Source organism: Camelus ferus, chromosome 5 (genome assembly GCF_009834535.1).
Source record: "Camelus ferus isolate YT-003-E chromosome 5, BCGSAC_Cfer_1.0, whole genome shotgun sequence".
Classification (NCBI taxonomy): Eukaryota; Metazoa; Chordata; class Mammalia; order Artiodactyla; family Camelidae; genus Camelus; species Camelus ferus.
Genome location: NC_045700.1, coordinates 91,078,529 through 91,102,011, shown reverse-complemented (window position 1 = coordinate 91,102,011; position 23,483 = coordinate 91,078,529). Strand labels below are relative to the sequence as shown.

The 23,483-nt window shown below is 45.2% G+C and overlaps 1 long non-coding RNA gene across 2 annotated transcripts in view; it reads left to right on the top strand.

Moving 5' to 3' along the window:
- The first annotated feature begins 8,199 nt into the window (after nt 1–8,199).
- The window catches only part of LOC116663798, a 34,647-nt gene continuing 19,363 nt past the window's right edge, over nt 8,200–23,483 (top strand). For both annotated transcript variants that reach the window (XR_004320152.1, XR_004320151.1), the window contains exons 1-3: nt 8,200–8,423; nt 19,452–19,562; nt 23,144–23,322. This is a non-coding gene — a long non-coding RNA (uncharacterized LOC116663798). The remainder of the gene's footprint in view (nt 8,424–19,451; nt 19,563–23,143; nt 23,323–23,483) is intronic.

The window sequence follows — 23,483 nt, the reverse complement described above, 5'->3', positions numbered from 1 at the left end:
GATGTTGTGATAACTGATTGCGTGTAAAGCTCTTAGTAGGTGTTAAATTAATGTCACCTTGTTGCTATAGGCGCAGAACAGATGTTGGCTCAGGTTGGGGTTGGCAGAATTGAGCCTCAGCCACAGGGCAGGCCCCGTGCCCTCTGGCTTTCACCTGGGCACCTACTAAGCCAGTTTTTTGGGCTGGGGTTGGGGAGTGTCATGAAGCCCTCACTGACAGTCCTGCTGTGCAGACAAGCAGCTCAGCTTTTCTGATTTCAAAAGCCCACACCAGTTGGTGTGGTTAGGAGACACCAGGGAATCGCATCGATGCCACAACAATGACTTCTACTTTGATTTTTTTAAAACTTTGCTCTTAGCAACTCCTTTACCCACTCCAAATCGGCCAAGAAGCTCAGCATTTCTTCCTTCTCTCCCAGAGAATCCCCGTTACCCAGGCTGCAGACTCCTCCTGTATTCTTATGCACATCAAGTCTGCCTCTCCAGCCTCTCCCTCAAATTTGGGTTTGAGTTTTCCTTTGCATTTCAAAGGATTTGGCTGGTGCTTGGGAATTATGCCTTTTTTGACAAAGGCTTCATGGGTCTTGAGATGAGGAGGGATGGTTTGGTTCTTTCAGAATCACTGGCATAACAAATGTCACCTATTTACAGTTTCAAGTTAAGAGTTGTCCATTGCGGCCATCATTAAAAAGTCCACAAACGATAAATGCTGGAGAGGGTTTGGAGAAAAGGGAGCCCTCCTACACTGTTGGTGGGAATGTAGTTCGGTGCAGCCATTATGGAAAACAGTATGGAAAAAACTAAAAATAGACTTACCATATGATCCAGCAATCCCACTCCTGGGCGTATATCTGGAGGAAACTCTTATTCGAAAAGATACATGTACCCGAATGTTTATAGCAGCACTATATTTAATAGCCAAGACATAGAAGCAACCTAAATGTCCTTCGACAGATGACTGGATAAAGAAGTTGTATATTTACACAATGGAATACTACTCAGTTATAAACAAGAATAAAATAATGCCATTTGCAGCAACATGGATGGACCTGGAGATCGTCATTCTACGTGAAGTAAGCCAGAAAGAGAAAGAAAAATACCATATGATATCACTTATATGTGGAATCTAAAAAAAAAACACAACACAATGAACTTATTTCCAAACCTAAACACACTCAGAGAAAATAAACTTATGGTTACCAGGGGTTAAAGGGGGTGGGAAGGGATAACTTGGGAGTTCAAGTTTTGCCAGGACTAACTACTATCTATAAAATAGATAAACAACAAGTTTATACTGTACAGCACAGGGAACTATATTCAATATCTTGCAGTAACCTATAATGAAAATGAATATGAAAAGGAATATATATGTATATGTATGACTGAAACATTATGCTGTAAACCAGAAATTGACACAACTTTGTGAACTGACTATACCACAATTAAAAAAAAAAAAAAAGAGTGGTCTATTGCAAGGAAAAATATTCAAAGATTTAACACATAAACTGGAAGATATCCTCAACAAAAGCAACCAAGTATCCAGAATCTCACTGGGAGCGCCTACACAGTGAAAACAAGAAGAAAAAAAAACTGATGAAGAAATCGGGCAATGGTTATGAGCAAACTTACCTAAACTGGTTTGATTCAGCACAACTCAGACCACTTGGTGGGTTAGTGTATTGGTCAAAGAAGTCTGGGGTGGGTGTTCGCTTCTCCTCCACGTTCTTGTTATCACATTGCAAGGAAGACCAGATCAAATTCTGCTAAACATAAAGATATTTATTAACCAAACGTTGTCAGCAAGCAGACATAGAATAGCTCAGATACCCTATTCTGTAAATTTGATGAAGTCTCAAGTCCTGACTCTTGGCCTTTTTAGGAAATCCAACCACATCCTTCACCAGCGGCAGACACATATCCTAGAGACCAGAGTCTTTGCCTTATCAATGATAAGCACCAAACAACCAGAAAACTTCCCAAATCAATTGCTGTAAACTGGTCCATTAAAAATCAAGCCTTAGGGGCAGGTGATAAATTTTGCTGGATTCTCATGTCTTATGCAGTATGGGTGGGAGTGCTTTTAGACTATTTCAAGGCAATCCACTTATCTTGAAACACAACGCTTTTCATTTCGCCAATGAGAGCCTGTTTCGAACATTCATCAGTTTAGTCAATGAGGCACTATATTCACCAATGTTTTTAAAAGAACATTTCTGACATCATTAGGCTAATTAGCAAGTCAAGCTTCAGTTATTGATCAAGGCATGGGTAACAGGAAGACCTGTATTTGCCATATCAGCACGGAGTTCCTTCTGATATCATGTTGGCTGAGACCTCTGGACTCTTATTTTTTTTTTTAATTAAGGTAAAATTCACACAACACACAATTAACCATTTTGAAGTGTACAGTTCAGTTCAACTCAAGCAAAAGTAACCTTTGGTGCTAGAAGTCGGGGATGAGGGTGGAGGGTGGAGCACAAGAGGGGTTTCTGAGTTTCGGGGAGTGTTCTATTTCCTGATCTCGGTGCTAACTATATGAGAGGTTCACTTTGGAAAATTTCATCGAGCAATACCCTCATGATTTGTGTCCTTTTTTTGTGTTTATGTTTGTGGTGGTTTAAAAACATGAACACAAATGATTTGACATTCCTTCCATTGAGAGGGTCTGTGTCCCCACCTCTTGAACCTGAATGGGCTTTGTGACTGGTGGACCAAAAAATATGGTGGGAAGTGATACAACACCACTTCTGAGACTGATGAAAGGCCACGCCGCTTCCTCCTCGCCTGCGGGGAGCACTCATCCTTGTGACCCTGAACCACCCTGCAAGAAGCCTGGTTACTCTGAGGCTGCCCGCCCGGAGGTGCCACCTGTAGGGCTATGGTCCACAGGCCCAGAGGAGCTGCCCATCCTACGTGCCACACACCTGAGTAAAGGAACCATGTTGGACTCTCTGGCCCCAGCTCTTCCAGCCCCAGCCACTGGGGTCACCCCAGCTGAGGGTTCAGACATCCTGGAGCAGAGCAGAACTATCTTCCCTGTGCCCAGACTTTCGACCCAGAGAGCCTATAAACATAATAAAATGGTGGTCGCTGTTTTACATCACTGGTTTTTTTAAATTGTGGTTAATAAAATGACATAAAATGTATCATCTTAATCATTGTTAAGTGTATAGTTCAGTGTGTTAAATATGTTCACACAGTTGTGCAACAGATTCCAGAACATTTTCATCTTGAGAAACGGAAACTCTGCACCCATTAAAGTCCCCTTTCCCCCTCATGCCTGACAACCGCATTCTACTTTATGTCTCAATGAATTTGACTATTCTAGAAATTTCATCTAAGTGGGATCATACAGTGTTTGTCCTTTTGTGACTGGCTTATTTCACTTAGCATCATGTCCTCAAGGTTCAGCCATGTTGTAGCACGTACCAGAATCTCCTTCCTCATTAAGACTGAATAATATTCTACCGTACATAGAAACAACATTTTATTGACCCATCCATCCAGTTGTCAGAGGACACTCAGGTTGCTTCCACCTTTTGAATGTTGTGAATAATAATACTGCCATGCATTTCCAGGTAGTGCATGTCACCACAGCAAATAGCTGGAACAACGTTGTGCCTCAACAAAAGTTTATTTTAAAAAAAGGCAATTAATGATGACTACACTTTAAAAACATGTTACACATCAAAGCATCCTTACAGAGATTAGGCAATGTGCAGACACTCAGGAAATGCAGCTCCATGGCTTCTTGAAAAAAACAAGACCTGTCTGTGCTGGACACAACCATCCAGAGATAAATCCAAATAAACAAGACCAAGCAAGGAAAAGCTACAGAGGAAGGTCTGGTGGTGAGAACCAAACCTATTTAAAAATAGAGACTAAAGAAAAAGGCAGGGCAAGGGTATAGCTCAGTGGCAGAGCACCTGCTTAGCATGCAAGAGGTCTTGGGTTCAATCCCCAGCACCTCCATCAAAAAATAATAATAAAATAATAAGCAAATAAACCTAATAACTAAAAAAAAGAAGAAGAAGGGGGATCATGGTTATTTGGGTGAATATGTATGATTGTAAGTCCAAGGTTTTAAGGAAAAAATGTAAGTAATCATATTATTTATAACCACATAATTACATATCTAACACTATGTGTAGTTTATATATATATATATAAAGAAGGTGGGATTGAGACAGAACTAATTTCTTCCTCTAAATATCAGAAAATCAATCAATTGTATCTACTACCAAACTACGTAGGGTTTTTATTTATTCGTTTTGAATAATTACAACAACAACAACGGCAACAAAGAATGAGTGGTGTTTGGAAGGGGCTGTCGTGCTCTGATTCAAGGCCGCGCTGCCCTGAGGTTAGTGGTACTGGCTCACTTTATTGAGGTTCAGAGAAGGTTAAACGCCCACCCAAAGGCACACAGCTGGTCGTGGGAGGGGCCCATTTGTAAGATCACATGCCTGATCCTGACCCCAACCCTCCAACCCCAGCTCTACAGGTCTGGCCTCCCCTCCCCCGCCTTGGAAAGCCCCTCTCCTTCTGGAGTAGGGAGAATGTCCAGGACTGGGTGTTAGTGGGCTGAGTCAGCTTCTAATTTGGGTGAACTTGGGACAAAGTCCTTCTGGCCTCAGCTACCTCGTCTCTACAATAGAAACAAAGATTCTTTTTCATTCATTCATTTATTCATTTATTCACTCTTTCAATAACAACAGTTGAGGGCATCCTCTGTGCCAGGCCATGAGTCCGACAGGTAAAGGGCCAAGCATGCTGATTTTATGCTGGACACTGACCTCTGCTGTCTGCTCTTTTGGACCCCCGGGTGCTGGCCTGAGGAAGCCTACACCAGGTTGTGATGGCATGGCCCCCAGACTTCTCAGACAGACTGCCCCCTGCTGGAGGTCGCAGGGAACCACATGGCAGATGGCTCCCTGAGTTCCCTGGCTGGCTGGTGGGAAGGAACTGCCAAGGGCTGTGGGCCTACTACCTACCCCTTCTCCTGAAGCCAGCAGAGCCTTCCTGTTGGCAGCACAAGGCTGGGACAGTTCTTGCCTCAGGAGCTTCAGATTTAGTTCTTGGAATCTCTGAGGTTTGGGAGAACAAACAGAACTGCTCTGCCCAAGGGTGGGAGATTCAGAAGTGGCTCCAACCAGCCCATGGGTAGCTGGGAGCACAACTGGCCCACCAGTCACCCTGAGTTCTCTGCCACTGTGTTCCAGCCAACTGCCACGGACCTCTGCTGGGGCTGGCCCTTGTCAGTGATTTCGTCATTCACCAGGTGACTGAAGCCCTCTAGCTATGGAAGGTCTTACCACAAAGGTAATACATGTGACTTGGTGGGCAGACAGCCCCCTCCCAAGATGCCACTGTGGGCCAGGGTGCACAGCCTGTGTCCCCACCTGGCTTTAGGGCTCTGACAGCCTCACTAAGGCCACTGTCTTCTCAGGATGGGACCCCCCACCCCCGACTTCCCGGGACTCCTGGGATCAAGGGGCCCCTGGAGACCCGGTGGGCAGGGGTGTGGGTCCTGGTGGGGCAGGTGGTCACACTAGTTCCCTTGCCCTCCCGGATGGGGTCGGGGCCTCCACCCCCAGGGTCTGACTGGGAGGTTGTTGATTCATTTGACAATATTTACTGGGCCTCAACTCCGCACAGACACCGTCCTAGGCACCTGGGCTGCTCACCAGTAGTGGTAAAAATAACAAAAGCTCCCATTCAACCAACACTTACTACACGCTGCCCGTGGTATGAGGAGCTTTACATACAGGCCTCGATTTCCTGAAAGTCCTGCTGGCTAGGTTTTGTCTTACTTAATCTTCCCAGTAACCTGGAAAGTGCCCTCGCCCTAATCAGAATCAAGCTCTGGAGGTGGAGCCTGGGAACCTCTGTTTCAGAAATAAGATGTTCTCGGCTGCCCCCAGCTTGGGATCTACCCAGGAGGCACACCCCGCGCACCCTGACTTTAAAGATGAGGGTCAGGGAGGCGCGGAACTTGCTCAAGGCATCTCCAGCCCTGCGGGTCTCAGCACCAGACACCCCGGACCCTCCTCGGAGGTGAGACAGCAGGTGAGCCGGGAGCAGAGGAGGAGGGAGAGCGTGGAGAGGAGGGAGACCCCTCTCACGAGCGTTCCACGTGAGTCCGATTGCGGACTTCTCAAACCCCATCCCGCACCCCTACCGGCATCCCAGGGTTGCAGGAGGCTGCAGGATGTTACAAGCTTTTAGTTACCAGTTCTCTCTTCTACAAAACAAACTCGAGTGTGGGTTTAAAAGTGAAAAGGATTCCCAATCTCCCGCCAGGCAGAGAATTTAAAACTAAAAGTGCCACCTAGTGGCGGAAGTGAGGAATTACCGCGTCCCTGCAACTGAGCTGGCAGAAATGTTGGCTGGTTAAATAATTGAAATTTGCTAAGAGAGCAGACCTAGAAAGGAAGGGAAGGAAGGGGAGCGGGGAAGGGGAAGGAGGGGAGGGTACATGTATATCAAATCACCACAATGTACACTTCAAATGTCTTACAATTTTATATGTCAGTTATACCTCAATAAAGCTAAAATTAAAAAAGAAAAAGATTGGCTGGTTAACGTCAAAAATCATACACTTTCAAGATTGAAAGGGGTTTTAAACAGCATCTACTACAATCCTCCCGTTTTCTGTCTGGGTCAGTCTCACTTGTAAGGACAATGCTCTCAGCGTTACAGATGATGACCTGAAGAACTTGACACTTAGGAGAAATGCCTCTGTCAAGAATAAGTCATCAAAAGGAAGCCAGACAGGGGCCCGAATATTTACCTGCACTTGGTAGGCTTCCCTGAAGCATATCTAAGGCTGAGTCTGGCGAGTTCTGGGTCATCAGAAGTTTGGCGTGCCCTCCTCTGGATACCAATGGTTTGTCAGTTACCCTCAGAATTTGCTTGGAAGACCAAATGAAACTCATTATGCCCATTGCATTTGTTCACGTATGCCTCATTCATTCAGCAAATGTTTATCAGGACACCCTATGCAGGCACTGCGCTTTGTGCTGGAGATTCAAGGAAAACACTTAACCTCATTTCTTGGGTTCAGGGCATTAATGGGGCAGACAGATGCTAATAAAACACTCACACAAATTCACACCAACTGAGATAAACGGCCAGGATGAGCGAACAGGGCAGTGAGAATGTATTACGGGGACCTGACCTGGGCAGTTAGGGAGGGCTTCCCATGGAAGATGACATTGCTCCTGAAATGGAAGTTTGAAGTTAAACAAAATGTCAAGCAGCAGGGCCTGGTGTGTAAAGACTGCGCCTCCACCCAGGCCAGTGCCAAGGTCACTGCAGCCACTTGTCCACTGACAGGGGAAGCTGACTGCTGTGCACTGTGAGGTGGAAACAGTTCACCAAGATGGGTAAGAAGCAGGGTCCCATTCCCAAGTTTCACCAAGGACTATTAGTTGGAGTTCATTTTAGAATGGAAATTTGAAAAATTCTATCATCTTTGTCATTTCTGGGTCAGCTTATAGTACCTGATTTTTCCACTGGCTAAAGGTAACGTTTAACTTCTTCTTTATATATGTATATAATTTTGGTTTTGGTCTTTTTTAGGGGGAGTAATTAGGTTTCTTTATGTATTTTTAAATTAATTTTTAATTTTATTTCTTAGTGGAGGCACTGGGGATGGAGCCCAGGACCTTGTGCGTGCTGAGCACACACTCTCCCACTGAGCTCTATCCTCCCCCCAGCCTTTTACTTCTTATTATGTCAAGTAATTTTTTTTTACTGGATGCCAGACATTGTGACATTTTTGTTTTGGGGTGCTAGATTTTGTTGTGCTCATTTAAAGAATGTTGGAGTTTGGATGGCAAGCAGTTAATTTACTTGCAAACCACTTGGATCTTTTAATACTTGTTTTTAAGCTCTTTCAACATGGGTCTAGGCCTTCCTCTATGGAGAATTTAACCCACTTTTAAGGTGTGGCACTTCTGGGCTCTCTACTGAACACCCTACGCATTCAGTGAAATCTCTTCTCTTTGGCTGGTGGGAACTCAAACAATTCCTAATTCTTATGAGTTTTGGGAATTGTCCAACTTATGGCTCTGCAGTAATTGTTCTTTCTCTGGAAGGAGTTTTGGTCTGGCTCCATGGAGTTTCCGCCAATGTGTGCACATTGGTATTTAGCCAGACTCGGGGACCCTTTGCAGATTTCCAGAGCCCTTTATCTGCTTCTCCCTCCTCCTGCCCTTCTCTGTCCTGCCAGTTCAAGCGTCTAGGCCTCCCCAAATTTCCATCTCTGTCTCTTGAACTCAGTGAGATTACTGGGCTCTGCTTGGGTTTCCCTTTTTTGTCTCAGTCTGGATTTTACCTGCAGGCAGAAAGCCTGGAAGAGGGAAGGACTCGTCTCATTTGTTCCCTCTTCTCCCACGCTGCCTGTTTCCCAAGGTCAGGTGAGTATTTTGTCCGGTTATCGCATTGTTTCTGACAGAAGTGGGTGGGAAGGCGGTCTGATGGTCTCAGGGCAGGAAGCAAGATTCTCTTCTTCACCGGAGCCAGCGGCTCCATCCTCTAGTTGTTTTACCATTTTAGTGTAAAACAGCTTTCAAGTTACAGAAAAGTTGCAAGAATAGGACAAAGAATTCCTGCATGTTCTCCAGCTGAAGACTCTATTCACATGTCACCAGTTGTCCCAGTAGCATCATTGAGAGCTAAGGTTCCACTTCTGGGTCACACATGGCAGCCAGTTGTCTTGCCCCTGCAGTCCCTTTCCGCCTGAGTCCACCCCTCAGTCTTTCTCATGTGCACTGCCTTCTCCTCCTTGCAACCTAGTGGGTGACCCTGATGTTTCTGTGCCCCACAGCTGGTGGTAATAATTTAGTCCACTTGATGAAAACAATACATGCCAGGTTTTTCCAATATAAAGTTTCTTCTCTTCCTTTTGTACATAATAAATGTTTTGTGGGGAGACACTTTGGGACTGTATAAAACTCTGTGCTCCCTCACCGCCTTTCACTCATACAGTTTGGCTCACCTTCATGTCCCCTGCTGGAATGAGTTCTTATTATGGTGGCTGCCAAACAGTGATGTTCTAATGTTTCCAATCCTTCTGTCACTGTTATTTACTCATTTATATAAGTAGGGACTCTTAGGTTCTTATTTTACTTACTGGATTATGATCTATGACTATATTTAGTTATTTTGATGGTCCAGTTGCCCCAGGTTTGGTTATTGGAAGCCCCTTCAAATTTGCTTTCCTGTTTTTTTTCCCTCTAAATGTCCCTCCACTTGTAGTGCAAGTCCTAATTCTCTGGCACTAAGGATGTCCTGGGTTCATCTTGTACTTTGCCTTTTCTTCACTTCTCCGGGGAGCTCTAGTTCCTTTTGGTGGAGTGCGGTGTTTGGTAAACAAGACCTGGGTGGTGGGTGTGGTCATTGGCACAAGTGTGTCGTGTTCCCAGACCTTTTCAGTGACAAAGCTAGTGGACATCGATACGTACATGTACCCACACTGAAACACATGGACATACACTCAGATTTACATCTTTATTTATTTCTTCGTTTATGTATACTGAAAAATCACAACTTTTCAGACCAATATCGCCAATTCCAACCCCAAATCAAAGGGTTCATTTCCACCTCTGCCCTTTCCAGATTTGTACCTCCCTTTCCAGCAGAAAGAAACCTGGCTCCCATTACCCTCCATGTATTTACTTACTTTCTCCCTGTCCCCTGGCACAACCAGCACAACCACTCTCCCAGCTCCTCAAGGATGCTACCCCTTCACGCATGGGCCCCCACCCATACTTGGGGCACATTCCCTGATTCAGTAATCCCCAACCCCAGGTCAACTATCACATTTGAACCCACCTTGTGGGTTTTTTGACAAAGGAAGGAAGATGCCAATAATTAATATTTAATGAAGAGAAAGGAAGAGGATGAAATTATTTTATATTTTAATAGTTAATTAAATTAACCAGTCCAGCCCCTTTATTGAATAATACCTCTTTAGTGATTTGAAATGCCACCATGTCACATACTAGACTTTAACATGTGCATTAAGGTCTGGGGGGCTTGCTACTTAAAGAATCATTTAAAAGTGAAAGGAATTGTCGTGCAGTTAGTCAACAAATAATGCCTCCTCGGTGGAAGACGAGTCGCAGATGAGAAAGTCAGCGGCCAGAGCAAAGCGGGGAGAGGATGAGCTCCGCTAAAGCCTGCTGAATTGGGGGAGACAATGAAATCTATGTTTACAGATGAAGTGGGAAGGGGAGACGAGAGTCTTAACACCCCAGGTGACACCCATGTAGCCCAAGCCCTGCTTGCCCACTCTCGGCCGCCCCCAGAATCCGACGCTGCTCGATGAAGGGCCTCGGGGGTCTCCTTCGCTCGGCGTGGGCTGAAATGCAGCAAAGCAGAAAACGGCCGCCAGATGGCGCCGCCACGCCCGTTGCATTCCGCCCTGAGACTCCCCGGAGATTCACACGCAGGTCCCCTCCTGGCATCAACTTCTGATAGTAATCGACGCAGTTCATTGACCCCCACCACGTCCTGGGCACGGCGCTGGCTCTTCGGGCTTTAAGTTCACTTGATGCTAAGGGAGCCAGAGGGCGAAGGAAATCGTTACCTTCCCAGATGAGGACCAGAAGCTCAGAGCGGTCTAGTGACTTGCCTGAGGTCTCTGGCCGGACCCCAAAGCCTGTACCCTCCACACCTGCCCTGCACTGCTCGCTCCTAAGGATTACACGTCCGCGTTGGCGGTGTTTTTCTAGATACTCGGAAGCCATAGACAAAAAGCCACATCCTTATGTTGAAGGAAGCTGGGGGACTTTGGAGTCACAATTTCCAGAACTTGGTGCCTAATTCTTTCACATGCTGCCACGATTGGGAGGCTGTGGCTTAGTGTTTGGGTATCTGACTTCATCACCAACTGAGTAAGAAAATGGGGCAAGAGGCACAAGCAGGACAGTGAGACATCCAGGGAGCTGCGACACACCCTGGGGGGGGGGGTCTGCTGAGGACAGGGTGCCGGGGGCATCCCCACCTCTCCCTAGGCTCTGCAATTAACAGCTGCCCAATCTGGTAAATTGCTTCCTTTCCTGGAGTCTCAGCTTCCTTATCTGTCAAATGGGGTCACAATTACCTGGCTATCAGAGTTTGGAAGGAGAGAATGAGATTGATTATGTACGAGAAGCATGTCCAAGAAAACTAACATGTCCAAGAGGAGCGCCAAGGCTTCTGATTCCAAGTTGCACTGGGAGAGAAGGGGCTTCTCTCCCTTGAGGAACTGTGGGAAGTGGGAGGCTGAAGAAGAAAGAGAAGGAACTTCAGTTCAGACCTGTGGAATCTGGGATGACAGTGAAATCTTGTGTCTAGTGGGCAGGTGGGGAGAGGAAACAAGAGCCTGGACGCATCAGGTGTCACCAACCTGAGATCCTGTTGGTGGTAGAAGAAGCTGTGAGAAAGAGGAGCAGAAAGGGGATTCGACTCATGGCCCTGGGAGAAGATGGAGGAGTCAGGGCAGGGAACAGGGGCCCCAGAGGTCCACCCAGAAAGTGAAGCAAGATGAGTACGCCCCAGGCCAGGGAGGATACAGAAGGGAGTAGGGTGGATTATGGGGTCCAGGAGAAAGTGGGTGGCCAAGTGGTGCCTACTGGCCCAGAACATTCATTTCAGAGGCTGGGAGAGAGGGAAGCAAAGAAAGCGGAAGGGTGGGGTCTTGGGAAGCTGTGGTTGTTTTTAGCTGGGAAAAGAGAAGCCCGTGAAAAGGAAGGTGAGTAAGTGCTGAAGAGGAGAGGGAAACCCTGGCAGCAAGTCCCACCAGGAGAGCTAGAAGGATTTTGATGTTACAAATTAAATCCTACATTGTGCTTCAGTAATGAAACTTCGTAAGTAGATTTGTTCCAGGAATCAAAGAAGGCTCAAAATTAGCCTATTCATGAATTTTATGACATTAGCAAAGGAAAAGATCACTGACATCGATGAAGAAGCATTTAATGAAAGTTAAACCAGTTCTGAAAGAAATTTAGTAAATTAGCAATAGAATGAGTCCTTGGATGGAAATAAGGAGAACTGATCTCTAGGTAACTTGCAGGAAATCCTAGAAGCTCTCCTGTTAAGTTAGAACAAGGAAGAAGTCCAGTATCAGTGCCATCATTTGACATTTCTTCTAGACATTCTGGCCAACACAATGACACAAGAAATAATAAATTAGTATAAATACTGGGAAAGGGAGGGAGAGCAGTTATGATTTGGAGATGATATGGTTATCTACCTGGAAAAGCCCAAAGAATTAACTACCCTTTACACACACACACACACACACACACACACACACACACACACACACACACACTATAAAACCAAAAAAACATTAGAACTATAAACTGGTTTTTGGGAAAAGGTGATTATAAAAGAGAAATATGCAAAAACAACACCCGTTCCCTATACTGTAATTCCAGTTGAAAATATGATGAAAAAAATCTATTTACAATAACAAGATATGAAGTATCCTGGAATGAATTTAACAAACATGTGTAGGATCTAGATTTTAAAATAAACAAAAATAAAAGTAAACAATAAAACTTTGCAGAGAAACATAACAGACTTGATTAGAGAGGAATATACGACATGGCCCTGAAACTAATATACAGTGTCATAAAAACTCAGCTTTTGAGTCCATACTCAGTTTAATCACTACATAAAAGTCAATTCTAAGGAGGAGGGTACAGCTCAGTGGTAGAGTGTGCACTTAGCATGCACAAGATCCAGGAGTCAATCCCCAGTACCTCAGGTGAAAAATAAGAATAAACAAACAAACAAATAAACAAACTTAATTCCCAGCCCCAAATAAATAAATAAATAAATAAATAAATAAATAAATTCATAGATGAGAACAGCCAAGACATTTTTGAAAGAGTTATGGTAGAAGACTTCCTTACTGTTGTTAAAACCTATTTTTAATTATGATTATTAAAACCATGCGTTATAGGCATACAGATAGCCATTCAGATGCATAGAACTCAACAGGAAACCCACAAGTAGGCCAATGCTAATATGATAATCTAATATATGATAAAGGAAGCATTTCAAGTTCTTGGGGCGAATGTTTAACAAATGGTGTTTTTAAAAAAAACTTCGCTAACACCGTAGACTGAAAATAGGGTAAATGCCTATCTAACATCTGAAGTCAAATTTATTCCAGATTTATTAAGGATTTAAATGCAAAACTAACAAACCAAAAGCACCAGTTTTACTGGAAGAAAATGCATTGTAGGTTAAAGTTTACATAAATTTAGAATAGAAGAACTAAGCAAAAGCAAACATCATAAAGAAAAATTTGATAAACATAACCAGATAAAAAACCTTAAATACCATAAATGAAATTCAAAAGCAAATGACAGCCTAGGAAAAATATTGGCAACAGCTATGGTGAGAGATTAGTATTTTTAATTTCTAAAGCGCTCTTCAAATATCAATTAAAAAGATGTTTATTTTAATAGAAAAATTGTCTTTGAGCATAAGTAGGCAATTTACAAAAGAAAAAAATATAAATACCCAGCAAATACAATGTCCAAAATGGACAATACCATTTCTTACATATCAAATCGGCAAAGATGTTTTAAAAATATATAATAACCCAGAGTAGGAAAGTGTGTAAGAAAACGTATTTTCTAGGGGGTAGGTATAGCTCAGTGGTAGAGCACATGCTTAGCATGCATGACGTCCTGGGTTTAATCCCCAGAACCTCCATTTAAAAAAAAAAAAAAAAAAGGAAACATTCTCTGAGGGGCAGTTTTCCAGCACGTCACAAATCTTTCAAAGGTATATAAAGCGTGTTCTGATTCCCAATAGCCCTGACCTCCCTGCCCTGTAGTGTGAAGAAATGAAGGATGATCATTTTAACCCAACTGGGAAAATTCCACCCTCCTGCCACAGCAATTGACCAGGTAACCCAGTTAAATACCCTTGGCCAAATGACTGGTTTAGGTTTGGCCACTTCACCCCAATCAAGCCAAAGAGACTCAAGGGAGGTTTGCTGGGGATACAAGGAAAGAAGATTCCTTATTCTTTGGCAAGAACTCCTAGATTCTGTCTCTGTCTCCTTTCCTGGAACCCTGGACGTGCTGCAGCCATTTTCCCACCATGAGGCATAGAGTGCCAAGGATGAAGCTATTTTGAGAGAGGCAGAGTGGACAGAAGAAGATTAGGCCTTTGATGGTACTGTGTGACCACGGAATCACAGCAACCCTGAAGCCTGCTCTGCCTCTCTGGATCTTCTGGTTCTGTGTACCAATAAATCCCCTCTATTGTTTGGTTTGGGTTCCCCTAAAAGCAGGCCTAGAGACAAGGATTCAATGCAAGTGGCTTATTTGGAAAGTGATTTCAGGCAACACCAGTAGGAGAGTATGGAAGTGAGACGGGGAGGGAAGTGTGTGTTATGAAGCCACTTTCCACTGGGGGCAAATGGAGCTCAGTCCCACTGGGGAACTCTGGGGTACAGCATGAAGCCTGCTTTCAGGTTATCCCAGCCAAGAGGCAAGAAGTCAGGTATTTACACGGCAGCTCCCTGTCCACCATGAGAGGGAGGCTGTCTCCAGGGGTATTAACCAGCAGCTGGGATTTCCAGTTTGGCTGTGTGCTGGCCAAGTGTGCTTGGACAGCGAGGGGGAAAAAGTCCTGAAGCAGAGAGTCTCATGTTCACAGCAAGTAAAAGCAGCTCTCTCTGCCTGTAGAATGAATGCCCAGAGGATACAGGCAGGGCACCAGCACGGCTGCTACAGTGCTGTGAGCTGGTGGCTGTGCTGCTTGCAGCAGGTACAAGGTGCATCCCCTTCAACCCAGCGCTCCTACTGATGGCAGTTGATCCAAAGGAAGCAGAGGTGGATGCCTCTCAGGGCAGAGCAGCTCCGGGGTAAAGATCCCAGGCTCTGGGGCCAACCTAGGGCAAGTGTTTCTCCTGGACCCTCATCTATAAAGGAAGCATGAAGCAGTGCCTGCCTCAAGGGGTAGTCAGAGGACTGAATGGGTCAATTTAAATGAAGGGCTTCTCCCAGGGAGTATATACACTTAGATGTAACTGATGAAAATTTAGTGCCTTTGGTTACAGCAAAACAGTTGGAAATAAACTAGCATCCATAATAACCATAGGGACTATTGAGTACATTATTGGAATTTACACAACAAATTATTACATGGCCATCAAAAACCCACAGCACTTCAGAAATGTAACCATTGACAGAAAGGTGTTCACAATACACTGTTAAACACATTGTTAAATAAACAGAGCCGATTATAAGACAAGTATGACTGTGCAAGGTCAGGTTCCTGTGCTATCTCTGTGTAAAACGGTACCACTGGGGGAAGCTGGGTGAAGGGTGTCCTCCCTATACTATTTTTGCAACTCTCTGTGAGTCTGTAATTATTTCAAAATAAAACGTGAAGATAAGAAAAAGAGGACCTACAGAATGATCCCATTCGTTAGAGATCCCTAAGTGTAAATGTTATACACTTCAGTGGTACAAATATTTTTCTGAGTAAATGAGATGATGGATTTTTCTAGAGCGTTTTGTTTTGTTTTGTTTTTTTGCCTCTCTGTACTTTCTGTAATGGAGCAGTTTTAGGTTTACAGGAAAAATTGAGCAAAAAGTATAGAGAGTTGCCAAATCCACTCTACCACCTTCCCCAATTTCCCCTATTTTTAACATCGTATTTAGTGTATTTGTTACAATTGACAAGTCGATATTAATACATTATTATCCAACTAAAGCCCATAGTTTACATTAGGGCTCACTCTGCTCACTCTTGGTTTTGTACATTCTATGGGTTTTGACAACTGTGTAATAAATGTACCCACTATTACCGTTTCACACAGAATAGCAGTTTCACTCCCCTAAAAATCCTACGTGCCCCGCCCATCACCCTCCCGCACTTCTTCCTGCAACCACTGATCTTTTTATTAGTCGCCATAGTTTTACCTTTTCCAGAATGTCATATAGTGGGAATCACACAGTGTGTAGCCTTTTCATATTGGTTTCTTTCCCTTAGTCAAATGCATTTAAGTTCCCTTCATGTCTCTTCGTAGCTTGATAGTTCATTTATTTTTATTACTGAATAACAGCCCATTGTATGGATGTACCAGTTTGTTTATCTAATGAACACTTTTTAAAATAAGAAAAAAAAACTCTTTCCTTAGAAAGGGGCTAAAGTATATTTGAGGGAGATGAGGAAGAACAAAAATGTGTGGGCAGAGAGGCCCCACATGACAGTGCTGTGGGCTGGTGAGGATGGAGCTCAGCCAGGCATTCCAGGGCAGAGGCATCGGGTTGCCTGGGCTGGAGAGGGGCCTGCGGAAGGAAGGGCACCGGCAGGAGGTACTTAGCTGGAGCCCTGGGCCTCTGGGTCCTGGGAGAGAAGGCGGAGGCGTGACAGGTGCAGGAGCAATGGGATCTCATGTTGCTTCATGTTGACCTGTGTCTTGAGGAATTTCCTGCCCAGCTTGTAGTGGATTTCAAACCACTTGTCTACCCCTTCCTGGCAGCTGCAGTCTGGAAAAGCTCACCACTGAGCCATCGTTTTATAAATATGCTGCAAGAATTTCCCAGAAGGCCAGGGGCTCAGAGCCTGGACATTTAGCACCTTCGTGGCCAAACTGGCAGACTGCCTGTTGTCGCTGGTGCTCGGGTGAAATTCACCAGCTGACAGCAGCCCAAGAGCCAGACGCCACTGAGTCCCCAGGACCTGAGTAACTGCAGGAGGCAGCAGAGAGTCGCTTCCCCATTCTCAGTTCTGAGACTTTCAGATTCCAGAGATGAATGTGGCCTTAAAGGCCATCTGTTCTACCCTTGGGTGTGCCACTTGGATCTTCATGGTAAATCCCCCAATAGGTGGACTTGGCCTCTGCCTGTCCACCTGCACTGCCTGAGCCAGCCCCTCCATGTTTAGACAGCTCAAATTACCAGGAAGCTGTTCTTAAACTGAAAGCCATCTCTAACTTCTACCCGGAGGTCCTGGTTCCATGGCATGAGGCCATTTCCTACAATCAGTCATTGAGACATTTGAAAAGCCATTCACCTGTCACTGTTCCTTTCTTCAGACTAAAGGACTTCAGAGTCTCTGCTCTTCTCTGGCCACCCTCCTCTCCCTCAAACCCTCCATCTGCATTGATTAGCCCTGTATAGAGTTAGCTGAAGCCTCTCCTCTTCCAGAGACTCGAGTTTAGGGATCCCTGTCTCCAGTTGTCAGCACACCTCCTATTTCCTGCCTGGGTTAGCGCTGGGGGATCCGAGATTTCCTGGGCTCTTGTCTGCACCACGCTGCTAGGCCTCACACTTTCCATGCTGAGGAGGCAATTTGTTCTTCCTCTGTTGATCTCACACTAGTTGCCTCTTGTTCCTTTCATGCCCTGATCAATTAAAAGATCCTTTCTATTGCCCATGGTCATTTTTGCAAGCCTCAGCAAATTTGGAACTTAACATCTTACCAATGGTTGTTCTAGAGAGCCAGTATGGTGCCCTTTTGCTGCCTTTCCGCCCTGATTTGGTTGACCTGTGACCACCTCACCACACCTTAACCTGGGAGGAGACAGTCTGACCATTGGCCCATCAGTGACCCACAGCTGGTGGCATGTCCCTTTCATTTTGGACTCCAGCCCTCTGCCTTCTGTGGACCACCCAGAGCCTACCCAGGGTGGGGTATCAGGCGGGGCTCCTTGATGGGCAAACTGGGCTAAGCTTTCCACTCCTGGGGTTCTTACCTTGTCCCCTTTCTGCTGGTACTTCAGGAGCCACACCTGCTCTCTAGGCCCCCTCTCTTTACCACCTGCTACTTCAAGTCTTACCACTCCTCCTCCTGCTGGGACTGGGGTGAGAGGGGTTCCATTCAGCTTCATAAGCACAGGCCTTTTTTGACCTGAGCTCACAGAATGTCTCCCTTGTGCCATGGGGAGGTGGGGCTCATGTTCATTTATTGTCAGGCTGGGACCCTAAAGCACCTGCAGGCTGTGTGCTGATTTAGGATAAGCATCGGGGTAGGTGGAGCCTGGAGGGTGGAGCATCAGGCAGAGTCTCCCTGAGTAACAGGCATGCAGGCATACCTCCTGGTGCTGGCACTGATGGAGCCACCAGAACCTACCCTGGAGGGCAGGGACCCAGGCCTCATCTCAGAACAAGATCTAGGCATTCAAATCAAGCGTCACCCCTTGTGCAAGCTCTTGGGCTTTTTATTTTGAAATAAATTTTAAATCTTATGCAAGAGTTGCAAAGATAGTATACAAAGCTCCCCTGTACCCTTCACCTGGCTTCCCCTAATGTTGGCATCTTACATAACCACAGGTGCATTGCTCAGAACTAAGACATGAGCGCTGGTACATTATGCAACTAAACTTCAGACTTCCTTTGGATTTCCCCAAGTGTTCCAGTAGTGTCCCTTTTTCTGGTCCAGGATCCCACACTACATTTAGTCATCATATCTCCTTCATTTCTTCCAATCTGACAGTTTCTGGATCTTTCTTTGTCTTTCATGATGCTCATGCTTTTGAATAGTACTGGTCAAGTATTTTAGTATCTTGTAGACTATCCCTCAGTGTGGGTTTGTCTGATGTTTTCTTACAAGTACACAGGTTGTGGATTTGGGGGAAGAAGACCTCAGAGGTGAAGTGTCCTCATCACATATCAGGGCACATGGTGTCAACATGACCCAGTGATGCTATTAAGCTTGATCACTTGGCTAAGGATGTGTCTGCCAGGTTTCTCTACTGTAAAGTTACTATTTTTCTTTTTCCACATTCCCTCATTAGAAGGGAGTCAAGTTCAAATCACACACATGGGGAGATGAATTAAGCTCTACTTCTTGGAGGGCAAGTACCAAATATTTGTGGACATGTGTTAAAACCACTGCTGTAATTAATAAACATTTGGTGGGGGAGGGAGATACCCAATTTCTCCTTAAAGTTTTGCTCAGTTTTTAGCATTCATCACTATAATGAAGTAATGGTGATTTCTATTTTGCTCATTCCTTCTACACTCATCATTAGAAATTCTTCTATAAGGAAGATATCCCTTCTCCCTCATTTATTTATTTATGAATTCAGTGATTTATTTGTATTCGTATGGATCCATGGATATATACTTCATTCTATGTATTATAGTGCAATATTACCTTACTTTGTTGCTTACGCTGTTCCAGCTTCGGCTACTGGGAACCCTTTCAGGTTGGCTCCTGTGTCCTGTTTGTTTGTTTTTAATAGACTAAATATTTTTAGAACAGCTTTAGATTGGTTAAAAAATTGAGAAGATAGTAGAGAGCACTCTCATATTCTCCACACTTATTTTCTCTTAGTTTCCCATATTATTAACATCTTCCATTAGTATGGAACACTTGTTACAATTAATGAGCCAATTCTGATGCATTGTTATTAACTAAAGTCCACAGTTTATTCAGATTTCCATTAGTTTCTAGCTAATGTCCCTTTTCTGTCCCAGGACCCTATCCAGGATCAGTCATCACGTCTCCTTAGGCTCCCCCTGACTGTGGCAGTCTTCAGACTCTCCTTGTTTTTGATGACCTTGACAGTCTTGAGGAGCACTTGTCAGGTATGTTGCAGAATACCCCTGTACTGGAACTTCTCTGATTTTTTTCTTAGGGTTAGACGGGGGTTCTGGGTCTTTGGGAGGAAGATCACAGAGGTAAAGTGTCATTTTCATCACATCATATCAAGGGTACACAGATACACACAGTAACGTGAATTATCGCTGGCGACGCTGACTTGGATCACCTGGCTGAAGTCATGTTTATCAGGTTTCTCTCCTGTCAAGACAGTTTTTTAAATCTCCTTTCCATACTGTACTCTTTGGAAGGAATCCACTGTGCATAGCCTACACTTAAGGAAAGGGGTTATTCCATGTTATTTGGAATTCTTCCCCACAGGGGATTTGTCTATTGCCTTCCATTGACTTACTTATTGAACAATTTATTTATATCAGTACAGACTCATGGATGTTTATTTTTTACTTTGGTTTGTAATCCAGCATGACATTTATTTTGTTGCTCAGGCTGTTCCAGCTTTGGCCATTGGGAGCTCTTTTGCTCGGCTCCTATGTCCTTTTGGCATGCCCCCATTAATATGAGGTGTTGTAGGTTTTATAAAAAAAAAAGCTTTACTTTCAGGCACTTCAGATTGCTCCAGGTTCATCTTATATTTTTCCTGCCCAGCCCTAGATTCAGCTGTTTCTCCAGGGAGTGTGGTTCCTTTTATTGTAGAATGGTATTAGACACTAAGATCTGGCTGCAAGGTGCCCTTGCTGCTACTGGGGTGTCATTGCTTCTAGTCCCTGCTCAGAGGATAAAGCCAGGGAATATGTCTATGTATATTAACACATGTATACACATGTATTCTTATTTCTGTATCTGTGTTATGTGTATTAAATTAAACATGACTTCATACTGATATCTCGTACTCTAATCCAGCGCTGCAGGGTTCCTTCTAGCATCTCATCAGATTTTAACAGGTTTTTATGCCAGTAATACATGTTGGATGCTGCAGGAAGGCTGTAGCAAACTGCAGTTATCCCGAGTGACTTCATCTTTAGTATTTCATCTTGACTCTTGGGTCTCACCCATCCAGATGAATTGACATGCTGCCAGAATGACACTTTTGGGCCCAAGTTCATGCCTGGGTCCACTGTGGTTATGGGGTAGGCAGGGAGGGTTGGGGGATGGGGGGGCCAGAGTGGAGTAGGGAGAACATTGGGCGTTGGCTCTCAGGGTGGGAATTTTGCTTGCCACACAACTGGTGAAGGGAGTCTAACGAGACAGTAGGACTGGTGGACTCACACCGAGAGTGATTTGGGCAGAGTGACTTTATAGAAACATTCACAGTTGTGGAAACTAGGAATCTACATGGTGTGGGTGAGGCCAGTACTCAGGCTTTCTTGGTGTCAGACGGATGGTGTGGGATGAGGAAAGAATACAAAATGTCACCTGGCCAGCAAACCACTGTGCCCTCCTTCCCCTCACAGGGGCTGAATGGAAGTAACATTGTATTCTTGTTCTTGATCCTCTGTGGCCAGCTGGGTGGGGCCTCTTACCCCTTGGGACCACCCTGCAGCAGCAAGGGTCATTTTACAGTGATAGGGCCCAGGTCTGCTCTGGAGACCATTTTTCTTATCCATCCAAGTAATGGCCTGCAGACTAGGTGAGCCGTCGCTTCCATGCCCTAGAAGGTTTAGGAGCTCGGGACTCAACGGACCCAAGGTCAGACCCCCATCTCTGCCCTTGCATGACATGTGTGACTTTCTGCAAGTTGCTACCCTCTTCCTGCCTATTTCTTCATCCGTGAAATGAGGACCATAGTCACCTACCCACAGGGCTGTCAGGAGACTGAGTGCACCATACACGTAAAGTTATCCCAGTGCCTGGCACTGACAGGGAGTGTTTAGTAACTGGTATAATTTACTACACGTAATGCCAATCTTACGCAGAGGGAACACCTCCAGCATGAAGCCCACCAGTCTCACACCTGCATTTTCAAAGTCCAGGTGCATGAAGGTAACCTGCCCACTGGACTGGGCCTGCACTGACTACATTTGAACCCCAGAGCCTCCAGAAGGCCTTCCTTCCTCCCTGGCCCTGCCGGGATGCTAGAGCTCCTCCCAGTCTTCCCACTACCCTCCCATGCCTCTCATCACGTCTCCTGTGCTGCGCTCGGGAACTTCTCCCTCCAGCCTGAGTTCCTCAAGGGTACGGCCCCAGGCTGCCAGCTCACCTGTCACCATAGCCACATGCTGCCCACACAGGAAGTGAGTGTTTGCTGGATGAACATTCTGAGGGCAGCAGAAGCCTCCTTTTCTCTTGCAGCTGAGACATCAGCTAGCTGTACTTCTATGAACCGTTGGAATGGAGTCGGGCTATTTGTCCAGGACATCTGAGCTTGAGTCAAAAATGATCTTGGAAGTGAGCTCAATGTAACAGTCACATGGAACCAAGCCTGGGGGATGTGACCCTTTCAAATACACCAAACAGGACTGTAGCCAATGGAAAGGTGACCCCGTGGGCAGAGACATGAGATGAGAAATACCAAAACGTGGAACATCCAGGTGGCCAGAGCTCAAAGAAAAGAGAAAGGGCTGGATTCATTCCATTGCCCTTTGGCAAACCGTGTAAGTAGATGCATATTCTGGACTTGGATTTGCATTCCCTGCTCATATAAGCCAGAACTCATGCACCCAGGAATCAAGGAATAGAAGTGGGAGTGGTTCCTCTCAGCAGCCCCCTCAACATGGAGGTCTGCTGGAGTATGTTACTGCTTTCAAAGGAGGAATGCATCCACCAGGGGACACAAATGGCTCCACTGGGCTGCAAATAGCTCACCAGGCTGTTCTGGGCCCTTGAGGACACTGAACCAACAAGCAGATAAGGGGATTATTCTACTGCTTGGGGAGCACCCCCGAGAAGAAACTTGGGCACTGCTGCACAGATCGGGTAGGGAGGACGGGCTGGAAGCCAGAGAATTCTCGAGGTCCTCTCTTACAAACAGCACAAATGAATGGCAAACTGTTAACTAATAAAGGCTGGATGACTAATTCAGATCCTTTAGGAATAAAGATTTGGACCAACCATGCCAAACAAAGAATCCCGACCAGCTGAGATCCTGGCTGAGAGCAAAGGAAATCAAGGCTTGATAGTGGAAAAAAAGTTAAAAGTACCAACTCCAGTCTCATGAGTTACAGACACTACCTATTCTTGCTTGTTATGTGTAAACACACACACAATTTTCCTCTTTCCTCGTTATTTCACACAAGTATTTTGGAAAGTTTTTACCCTTTAGTTTTGTTGCTCTACATTCTGTTGAGATGAGGCTGTGACTGAATTAGAGTGATCAGCGTGGCCCAGAGGCCCACACTGACTGCTGATCTTTACATGTCCTTGGTTTGGGGAGAGGCTAAGAACGTCTGACAATTAGTTGTATCTTGGGCAGAAAGAGTTTCTTTAGTGATACTACTGAAGTTCCAGTATGTGTAGAAGGGTGTGTGCAGACGCTGAGTGGCTAAAGGGGAGGACTGTACCTCTCAGTTTCACACTTACCGTTTTGAACTCTATTTCTGTGATACTGGGCCTAGAGCTCTGCACACGTTTCTGCTTGGCCAGCTGGCAGACCACTGGATTTCTCCAACAGGGTGCACTTCGATGCTGGAGAGAGGAAGAGGAAGAGCAGCTCCTTCCTGTTCTTATCAGCATCACTCCAGCCTCACTCATCTCTGCAAAGGCTATGTGCTCCTATGGCTGCAGCTGAATCAGTTGCTGCTGCCAACATGCCCGGACCAGCTTCTTTTCACCGTCAGACACCTGCACCAGGTGAGCAGCATCCATCTTCAGAGGCCCCTGCCCCTGGAGTTGCTACTACCTCCTTGATTTTTTGGTGTCTTCTTTAGGCCTTCTTAGTGACTGAGTCAACAACTCTTACCATATTGTTAAAATAACTTGCATGGTTTCTGTCTTCACTTGGACCATGACAT